The 11955-nt window shown below is 31.9% G+C and overlaps 1 pseudogene; it reads right to left on the minus strand.

Moving 5' to 3' along the window:
* Positions 1-3108: 3108 nt before the first annotated feature.
* Positions 3109-11232, minus strand: LOC149029328 (uncharacterized; annotated as a pseudogene).
* Positions 11233-11955: the final 723 nt, after the last annotated feature.

The following is an 11955-nucleotide window of genomic DNA, read 5'->3' on the forward strand; positions in this document are numbered from 1 at the left end:
CATCTAGGTTAAGATGTGTACAACCAAAAAACGAATGTAAGAACACAACACAATTAGTAGTTAATTCAATTATCATGATTTACAAACACCCTGATTCAATCAACTTAACGAGACCTTTCGCGATGATCGAGTTTAACTTAATTTCCTCATTCTTTGCTAAGGCTTCAATAAGCCTTGTAGGAACCAAACACTTCTCTTCCAAGTAAAGCTTCTTTTGAATTCTTGGGGATGTAAGAACTCCAACTTTTGATATTGTTGTTCTCATCCTTATCTTCCTACACAAAAATAAAGCAAATAATACAAAATTAAAACATTTTTAATTGCACTCATTAAACAAATAAAATCTCATTAATCCTTAATTAAGTACCTGAATTGGCCCATCATATTGAAAAATTCCTACTTGTGCATGGAAATACTTCACGTACTTGAAAGCAGCTTGGAGCATCTCAGCAGTGTTAAGCTTATTCCAGGTAGCTTATCTCCACCTGGAATAAGCTTTGCAAGGCCTTGAGTCTTCTCAGCAATCTTCCTCTGCCTCTGTCGAGCAGCAACACTCTGTAAGATTGCAAGCTCGCATCGCATCAGCCACATTGACAATTTCAGAAATTATTCCAGTAACAAACTTACAATTGATGCCTTCAGAAAGATGATCATGGAGGAAGCCCTTCTGACTACAACAAAGCTCACAGTACTTCAGTTGAACATGTTGCAGAAGCTCAAAGTCTATGATCAAACCATTCATGATAATGGTAAAATTCTCAACGATTTTCACGTCTCCAAATTCCAAAGCTACTGATGCTAGTCTAATCCCATCAACAACATATGAGCCAGGTTCTTTAGATTCATTTTCAAATTGTTCTCCAGCTGCTGAGCCAGTGCTACAACTGATGTCAGTTACCATGAGAAAACCGAAGTCAAGTATATGGGATGCAGTGGAAAGCTGGATGCTAAATAATACTCTCTTTTTTTTTTTTTTTTTTTTTTTTTTTTTTTTTGGGGGGGTCTTAAAAGCAAATCAAGGGTTTTGATTTAATTTACCTGAAGCATACCAAGAACTATCTCCTTCTGGGCGCCATTATATACAGATGGCTCAATAGAAACACCAACGCTATCTCCCTACTTACATGCACAAAACCTAGACATAACAAGTTGTAACAACCTGTTCGGTTATACATGTCTGCCTGCAAAAAGAATCTTGTGAGTTCTATATGGCAACGAGCCGAGGAATTATGAATACGAAGCTTGAACAACACTTACTGTCCAGAATGTAAATAGTCTAGTGTGATAATCACCGGAAAGAGAAGGATAAACCTGATAAATTAGTTGCAGGTTAAATTGAGCATCAGACTATCTCTCATAAAAAAAAATGTAATACTCAGGCAGAGAACCAAGTTTCAAAATGTAAATAGTATACAACAACAGCCAAAGCCTTATTCAAACTCCTTCAGGTCAGCAATATAGATCCTTTTGTAAAAAGACAACAAGAGAAATGAAGAGTGAGAAATGGGAAGTAAAGCTGAGAGTTAACATTAAGAAGAAAGTAAAAGAAAGAGAATAGCCCAAGACATCAAGAATCTATATTTGCATGTTCCCAACTCTTTGCATGTACTATATTTATCTCAAGTCAGAAAAAAAATAAAAGGAGACCTAACTTCCAGTCAATGGCTGCATCCACATTCAAATCAACCCAAATTATATTGGTAGAGCTGCCAAGGTACTACTCTCTGATTTAGGAATGTACAATTATCAATACAACCAAGTCGCCTAAAGAGCTCTTGCCCTCAGTCAGGTCGTGCGCAGCTTGGTCGAGCTCCCAAAACAGAGATAAAAGTTATGAAAAGATCAACATACCTTCATTCCAGAATCCTCAAGATCAAGAATACAAATAATGTAACCCAGGTTCTGGGTTAATCTCCAGGACCTTTCTGTAGTTAGAACCAACAATAAATGAGCTGGGAGCTTTTGGGTTAAGGGACGTTCAAAAAATCATGGCTTTTCTTAAGGGATGGTTTTGGAGAGGAATTTTGGTTAAGTTTAGGTTAACAAAACATTGAATGGGCTAAAGAATTGTGTAACCCTGGGAGTAGAGAAAATACTTTGATATGGCCTTTCAGATGCATTCGTGGATTCTGTATGAAAACAGGACACCAATACAAAAGTACAAGGGAAAGGGCTTTTTACCAGGATACCTTTAGGAGTATACAAACAGAAAAAATTTTAAGGTCATATATTAAAATTTCAAAAGCATGTCATGCTATCAATACAAATAGTTGATATTAAACAATGATGTCAGTACGTCAAGGCCATCACAAAATATCATAGTGTTTTTATGATCTATAAGTTTAGGCTTCCTCAAACCTGGAATAAAATCACCTATTCTAGAACTTGAAAAAGAATCTAGTGGAACATAGTAGAAGGGGAGATAAGGTTGATTCGCAGATAACTTTAGAAGGAATCCTCAAATAATGATGTTAGGTCTGAACAGTTCAAGAACAACGATTCAGCCATAACCCAATTGATTGGGATGGGCAATGAATCCTTGCCCTTGAGACAACTATACTCTTGGTCATACGTGATACAGTGCCTAACCTAGACATGTCTTTCCTCACCACTTTCACCTAAGGTCATTTTGATTGATGTGATTGAAAATGTGTATTTATAATTATATACAACCTCATGTCAAATGCATGCATGCCAACATGTCAAGACCCTCAGTATTAGTTTATTTTTGAACAAGCCTAGTTTGTTTATATCAAAAGACAGCTTGTGGTAGAGCCCAGTGAATTTAAATCTGAGCTGTGGACTATCTCATGGATGTACACATTGACATCTATCTAACACCAACCTAAAAAACTGAATTTTGTATCTCTTCTCAAATTGTACTATAAATATGGGATTCAATAAAGACCTCGACATAGACAAACTAAACCTAAAAACAACAAGAACATCATACACTATAATTGATCTCCATTTGCAACCAGCGACCCATTCATTAACTATTTTTCCAAAGCAAGACAAACATATTCAAATTGAAAAGTATGGATGGAAATTTATAGGAACACCAAAGTAAGGACAAAAAAGTAATTTATTAACAAGAGCATACTTTTATAAGGCCACTTTACTTGTCAAGCATAGTCCTTCCATATTTTGTTTCGTGCTCTTTCCCATGATCATCTACTAAGGTAATGCAACAATCCTTTTTAGGTAAGTTCAGCTTGCAGAATCCAGTAGGAAGTCCCTATAATAGAAACCATGGTAAAAAATTCGAGGAAAACTCAAGTTTCGACTGGGTGAAAATGGAAAACTTAGGTGGAAACTTGGGAAATTTCAGGAAAATTGAGGATTTTTCCGTACAAGTTTCGATAGGTTTTAGAGAGTATTTTGGGATATGATCCAATATTTAAGTTAATTATAGTATAAAGAATACATTTGTTGTATTTTGCTAAAAAAATCAATGTAGATATGTCATTCAATGTACATAATATCAGTGTAGAGTTGTCCAAAAAGTACATTATAAACTTAACTACTTAAGCACATAACATTCAATATATAATTTCTAATTTCAAAATAGTTGACAATAAAAGGAAAATACAACTTAGTGTAAGAGGAGCGCCAAGAATGGATTCATCCTGTGAGCTGAGTAGTACTATGTCTGTAACATCCTCTTCAGCCAATGAACATAGACATCCTATGACATTTTATGCCTATGGTTGTCAAGTTAATCGACAACTGTAACTTTATGAGTTTGGTAATCAATATGCTTAAGATAACCAACCTGAGGGAATACACACTTTGGATAGGGAAGTCCTAATGGAGGGGGTATTTGGGAAAACATGAAATAAACAAAAAAATTGAAAATTTGGAAAAACTACAAAATTTACAGGAAAAAGTCCCAAGTTTCCACGAAATTTCTCAGGTTTCCATGAAATTTCTCAAGTTTCCACGAAATTTCCTATGTTTCCACGAAATTTCCCAAGTTTCCCACGAAAATTGCACGAAATTTCCCAAGTTTCCCACGAAAATTGGAAATTCTTTTTCCTCATGAACCAGCTGGTCCAACTGGGTTGAACCAAGTTTCGACAGGTTTCGACAAAATTTCGACAAGTTTCGACGAAATTTCGACAGTTTCGATCAAAATTGAAGACTTTTTTTCGGTCCCCACGAGTTTCGTTTCGCATTTTCCAAATGGAAAATTTCAGTGGAAATTTCACAAGTTTCGATGGAATTTTATTCTATGATAGAAACAAATGCTACCATAATTAGACAAGCAAGATTCACCCTTATTGAATTTATGCATTATAGTAGGTGTTTTGACCTCACCAGCCAAAAGCCCCGGGTAACATGAGACCGAAGCATAAATTTCACAAAACTTGGGATTCCGGGTTCTAGGTTTGATTGAACCTCCATGGCCTGCACCATTACAGATGAGTACTATTGGTGAGGTGCTTGAAACCGATTGTTGGTTGCCCTCTTTTGTTTACAGCTTCAAATAAATTAAAGGGGGGGGGGCATGATTATTACATTCATATACAATAATTCAAGAAAACAATCAAGAATGATTTGAAACTGGCAACAGACAAATAATACAACCAGAAGAATAATAGTGGTTCAGAAACACTCATTGGCTTCTATTACTCTTTGGTTCATCTGCAACTACCTGTTCAAATATCAAACATATTTACATCAACTCAATGCATTATAGTTCTCAAAGGATTAACTACAGAGAAGAAGAGAGACAGTAATATATCGGTAAAAAATGCTGCAGACCTGGACTATGGAGTATTCAGTACATCTGAGCCGTAAAGAAAAGGAGAAAAAGAGAAAGGGCTTTCTAGACTAACCTGCAAATGGTTAAGAGAAGAAAGTGAAGCCGGAGGAGCAGAATATATTTGCTTGACCTGTAACAGCTTTGCCTTTCTCCCACTTGGTTTCTTTCTTGTATAAAAATGCTAAAGAAAACAGGGAAGAACAAGCACATGAAATCATATAACAGAGACATTAACTGCTGTAGAACATGTAGAATGAGAATGAAGGGGATATTTGGTACTTGATAGAACTAGGACTAGGGGAGTTGATCTTCCATGCTATCCTGGCTTTCGTAAACATCCTGAGATTCAGGTTTTCTTACTGGAATGAACTCAAAGACTGAAATCTGCATTGTGATACTTCACTTGGAGCAATTAGCTTTCATGAAATCTTCGTCTCATATACCATAATTTAGAGATAGAGCTAAACCACAAAAGATAAAAAGGGTTTGAAGGATTGGAAAAGCTATCACTACCAAAGAGTTAAGAAACTAATAAACCAAATGAGGGATAACATAGAGATTAATAGCACTGAACTAACAAGTAATCAAAGGAAATTGATAGACTCTAACCATGAGGGGAAGTGCACTGACATAAGCTTGAACACTAGTCATGAGGGGAAGTCACAAAAATCTGGTTTATCTACACACACACACTCACACACAAAAGTCGGTTTAGATATAAAGGCAAAAGTCACCAAGGGGAAGCCATTAGCATGCTAATATGCCATACCTAATATAGATAAAAAGGCAATAATCAACTATGGGAAAGTCAGAACTCAAGAGAAAGATTCAAACAAAAGCACACTAAGGTGCTGCTCTCCATATAGGGTTTCAAAAAACAAAAAGACACCACTCATTAGCCCTTCAAAGGTTATCTACACATAAGCAATAAACAAACAATATCAAGCCCTTACATTTACAGTTACAATAAGCCATCTTAAAGTTGTTTAATACCCATGTACCTGCGGCAAAGAAACAGAAGCCGCTACTCACATGTTTAGCAGGCTGAGATGAAAGAATATTACCCTAAAAAAATAATGCATCATATTTTAAGTCATTTATGCCATCCAATATAGTTCTCTCTTTAAATAAGAAATATACCTGAGTCTCAGATGTTTGAGATGAATGGATGGTCGGTATGACATAATTAGGTGTTCCATGCTCCTATAATATGAGAAGATATATATTAAAATGAAAAACGCGAATACTTAAGAGTCTAAGTACAACCAATTACTTGAAAGTGAAAATAATTTACCATTACAAGACCACTTGGATGGTTGCCCAAATTTGAGGGACCATGACTCGTTTCCTTTTGGTCTTTCCCCTTTTTATTTTCCAACACACTTTTAATTCAATCCGGCTTCTCTCGTATTATAGAGCGTGTAAAACCAAGAGAAAAACTAGGTAAATCCCAAAGAATATCAAAGAATATATCACACTACCCAATGGGAGCTCCTTTCCCTTATCCTAGAAAATGGTTCTTCATCATCGTTTCACATATTGCACACCCACATCAGGGAAGAAGACCACCCATTCCTGTGGTTGCAGAATTCTGCAACCAATTTTTCTTTGAAAAAAAAAAAATCAAAATTGGTTACTCCTAATACAGAACCCCAAAATGCAATAGGAATACAAAACAATTAATAAAAAACTGGAGCAGGTTCCTAGGAGGAGAACAATCTAAAAAGACGATAGTTTTTAGTTCAAGCCATTGTTCTATCAAAATTAGCCATTACCACAGCAAGGATGAAGGTAACTTCTATGGAACTCAAAGTTATGCCACTTGGTGAGATATGAATAGCAAACTTTGAAGCAAGGGCTGCTTAGCAATCGGAAATACCATATTTAATGAAGTAAACTTTGAAGCTTTATATGGAAATCCAAACTTGCCCATCTAGTAGCACAAATAAAGAGAAACAAAACAATAGCAATTTGGCAGGGAAGCAATTTGACCACTGACTCAATAATTTATTATTTATTATAAATAATATTTATTTATGGATGTCCATTACCCTCAAAGAGATTGTACTTCCAATTGAAGATCTCAACTACCTCAGGATGCAATATTGGTGAAGATCACAATCATCTCATTACGCAATGTTGGCAGTCAATATTTCCATTCTATGCACCTTCTATCTTGGGTGGCAATCTATCATTCCATATCAAGATTATCTTATTGTGTGTGAGAATCATATATTATATTTCTTTGTAGGCTTTGATATTAGCATATCAGAGAAGATGCTAGTTCCATTATAAATATGTAATGACTAACTCAATAGAAGTGTCGAATTCATTTTGTCTTTCTTTTTTGTATTTCATATATTTTCTTTATTTTATAACACGTTATCAGCGACTCCGCTTAAAGTATTACGTTTTGAGAAGAAAAACAGCAAACTATGCATTATATATTACGCGTTTTTGTAAACAATGGAGTTTACCTTGTCAATCTTATAATGTAAGTGCTCATGATAAAAATGTATGTATTTTATTGAATCTAAGAATCAAATAAGATATTAGGTTGTCTTAACAATTGTGGTTTGTCATTAGCCAATCTAAACATGGGTTTTATTTATTTAATATCGTGGTTATTAGTTTTGCACCACAAATATTCTTAAATGCACCTGAAGTTGCAAGATTTGAAATTGTAAATGAATACAGTTCTGTAGATGCACTTGAAGTTACAAGATTTGGAACTGTAAATGAATACAATTCTGTAGATGCACTTGAAGTTGCAAGATTTGAAACTGTAAATGAGTACAGTTCTGCAGATGCAATTGAAGTTGCAAGATTTGAAACTGTAAATGAGTACAGTTCTGCAGATGCACATGAAGTTGCAAGATTTGAAACTGTAAATAAGTACAGTTCTGCAGATGCACATGAAGTTGCAAGATTTGAAACTGTAAATTAATACAGTTCTACAGTTTTTTTAAATTAATTCTCTATTAAGATTATGTGGAGAAAATATTATTGATGAAAAAAAATATTTATTAGTGATTTATATGGAAGATTGTTTCAAATTGAAAAAAAAAATACTCTCTTTTCTAAGGAACTTTTTTTCTCGATTTAATCTAATTTTACGCATTTATATAAAAAAAATATATAAAAAGGGTACCAATAATTTATGAGTAAAAAATAAAATGACAACAAAGCTAATACAAAAAAGATGACACTTAAATAAAGACAAAGGATACAATAATCAAGTGAAAGATTTGCGGAAAAAGAGGAGTACATGCTTTTATAATAGTAGTATGACTAAAAGAAGGGATTTCAACAATATTATATAAAGATTATACTGCATGCATAGCTCAATTGAAGGGATGATACATCAAAGGAGATAGAACGAAACATATTTTATCAAAATTCTTCTTCATTCATGGTCTTCAACAAAATGGTGAAATCGATGTTCATTGAATTCGTTCAAGTGATAATTTTGTAGATTTATTTACTGAGGCATTGCTTACTTCAAATTTTGAGAAGCTGATATATGATATTGGAATGTGCGTATTCAAAGATACTCAATGATGTTATCATCAGGGGGAGTAAAATACGTCGCTGCACTCTTTTTCCCTTCACAAATGTTTTGTTCCACTGGATTTTCCTGGTAAGGTTTTTAATGAGGCAGCTACCAATACGTATTATTTAGATATGTATACTCTTTTTCCTTCACTAAGATTTTTTCGCACAGGGTTTTTTCTTAGTAAGGTTTTAACGAGGTACATTATCTATTGATGGACATCAAGAGAGAGTGTTATAAATAATATTTATTTATGGATGTCCATTACCCCCCAAAGAGATTGTACTTCCAATTGAAGATCTCAACTACTCAGGATGCAATATTGGTAAAGATCACAACCATTTCATTACACAATGTTGGCAGTCAATATTTCCATTCTATGCACCTTCTATCTTGGGTGGCAATCTATCATTCCATATCAAGATTATCTTATTGTGTGTGAGAATTATATATTGTATATCGTTGTAGGCTCTGATATTAACATATCAAAGTAGATGCTAGTTCCATTATAAATATGTAATGACTAACTCAATAGAAGTGTCGAATTCATCTTGTCTTTTTTCTTTGTATTCCATATATCTTCTTTATTTTATAACATCGTCATCATCATCATCATCATCATTATTATTATTATTATTATTATTATTATTATTATTATTATTATTATTATTATTATTATTATTATTATTATTATTATTATTATTATTATTATTATTATTATTATTATTATTATTATTATTATTATTATTATTATTATTATTATTATTATTATTATTATTATTATTATTATTATTATTATTATTATTATTATTATTATTATTATTATTATTATTATTATTATTATTATTATTATTATTATTATTATTATTATTATTATTATTATTATTATTATTATTATTATTATTATTATTATTATTATTATTATTATTATTATTATTATTATTATTATTATTATTATTATTATTATTATTATTATTATTATTATTATTATTATTATTATTATTATTATTATTATTATTATTATTATTATTATTATTATTATTATTATTATTATTATTATTATTATTATTATTATTATTATTATTATTATTATTATTATTATTATTATTATTATTATTATTATTATTATTATTATTATTATTATTATTATTATTATTATTATTATTATTATTATTATTATTATTATTATTATTATTATTATTATTATTATTATTATTATTATTATTATTATTATTATTATTATTATTATTATTATTATTATTATTATTATTATTATTATTATTATTATTATTATTATTATTATTATTATTATTATTATTATTATTATTATTATTATTATTATTATTATTATTATTATTATTATTATTATTATTATTATTATTATTATTATTATTATTATTATTATTATTATTATTATTATTATTATTATTATTATTATTATTATTATTATTATTATTATTATTATTATTATTATTATTATTATTATTATTATTATTATTATTATTATTATTATTATTATTATTATTATTATTATTATTATTATTATTATTATTATTATTATTATTATTATTATTATTATTATTATTATTATTATTATTATTATTATTATTATTATTATTATTATTATTATTATTATTATTATTATTATTATTATTATTATTATTATTATTATTATTATTATTATTATTATTATTATTATTATTATTATTATTATTATTATTATTATTATTATTTTAAATATGAATAATAGTGAAATTCAATATGATTAAGTGACACACGTAATCTTCTTACTGCCTCCTGTTTTAGGGAACATGTAACCAATCAGATGTTTCACACGGTAAGACAAACAATTCTCAGCATAGAGTTTCTTGCTTGAACCAATCTTCGTGAGGGTCATGGAAACCCAGCTAATTTTTCAGCACCTTGGATAAAAGATATAAAGAAGCGTGATACAAGATGGTCCTGAACAATGATACCTGAGCTGAGAGCAGTAATTATATTTCATGATCTGAATTCTACGTCAGATCGGCAGCCTGAGGAGATGCAAATGTAAGATGCAATAACTTGAATTGACAGCCTGGGCATGTCTGATATGGATAACCTCACATTTACCAAATTCAAAACAGCGAGGTAACAAAATCAAAGCTCATCCATGCTTTACTAAGAGATGAGTGGATATGCTACCAACAAACAATGAAAATAAACCTACAATTTGATTGGGTTGATAAAGTAATACATGCCATGGCCACACAAGTTACATCAGAACCAGAACCACCTGATACTCATTTATGGCTGGTCAGATGCTTATGGCTTTATCTTCTGTAGTAACTTCTCAGCTCGGATGAATCCATAGGGTCCTAAAGGTGTGTATTTATACATTTCCATCTGTTCATGATCTTCAGAGTTAATTTAGCAGATGCACATATATCTTATCTGTTGATCATCCAATAGAAAAGAAAAGTGAAGCTTCAACACTTAAGAGAGTAATACAGCAAACTGCTAACCTGGGTATGAAGGGAAGTGCAAAACAATGGAGATGGAGATGGTTAACACTATATTAAACGAAGGCTGATAAAGCCAAATCCGCAGGAAATAGAGAAAGGTTAGAAACATGGTGAACTTTTCCAAAAATACACAGCAAAGATCCAATGAAGGTAATCAGATAGTCCACCCAAATTTTAGGAATATCCTATGTTCTAAAATTGACAAGGGGAAAGAATGAAAGAGAATGGGAACACCATAGGTCTAACCAGAAGTATGGATATTCATTTTCTTAGTACTGGACTTTCAGGAACCCAAAATTGTTATGTTGCAGATATTTTGAAATTCATTCTGTTCTCTTAATAGTGTGATAAGATTATTCCCAGAAAATTGTCTAATCATTATCCAACTGTTCCATCTGATTTTCTGTCAGTAAGATGTGGGATTGGGTACCAAAGTGTGACATCCATAGAATGGGGTTGACGCAAATCAGGCACCAGGTCACTATGTGAGGATTTGATCCGATGACAAAACCATAGGCATGCTCTTAAGTGAGCAACGCCAAACTGCGAAAGCAAAACTAATTGTGCACGCCAGAACTTGTTAACAATGCTTCCGCATCAACCTTTGGATCCAAATGGGCTCAAGAATAAAGAGGAGGGGGTTGGCTATGAGATGAAGCAAGAATAGCTGACTAAAAAACTGTACAAAGAAACTGCATAAGAACCTTCATTACTTGAGAATGCAGTAACAGGGTCTCATTTGCCTTTGTTTAACCACATCGATCCAGAAATCCTCCAAAAAAACATGCTAGAGGCCTCTACTCTTAGGAGACAAATGGACAGAAACTGCACCAAACCAATGCTACACATAAAATAAGAACAACAGGATCGAGGCATGCACATATAATAAAAAAAGAAGCAATACCTGTACTGCTTGGAGTCCGGAGCGTCTCTAAGTAAAAGAGCTTGTCCCACTGTTATGATCCATGATGGTAAAGGGGTAGCCACAGAGGACTCTAGATGGAATATCACTCCTGGCACATAGAAGCTCCTAGAAGGCTTTCTAAAAGGGTAGGGCGAACTCCTGCATACCTCAAGGAATATACTCGGTAGTCCAAGAATGTGATAGTTGTTATGTTTGGTTCATTGCT

The sequence above is a fragment of the Hakea prostrata genome, chromosome 1, assembly GCF_041222555.1.
Source record: "Hakea prostrata isolate BN-2017 chromosome 1, UWA_Hpros_2, whole genome shotgun sequence".
NCBI lineage: Eukaryota > Viridiplantae > Streptophyta > Magnoliopsida > Proteales > Proteaceae > Hakea > Hakea prostrata.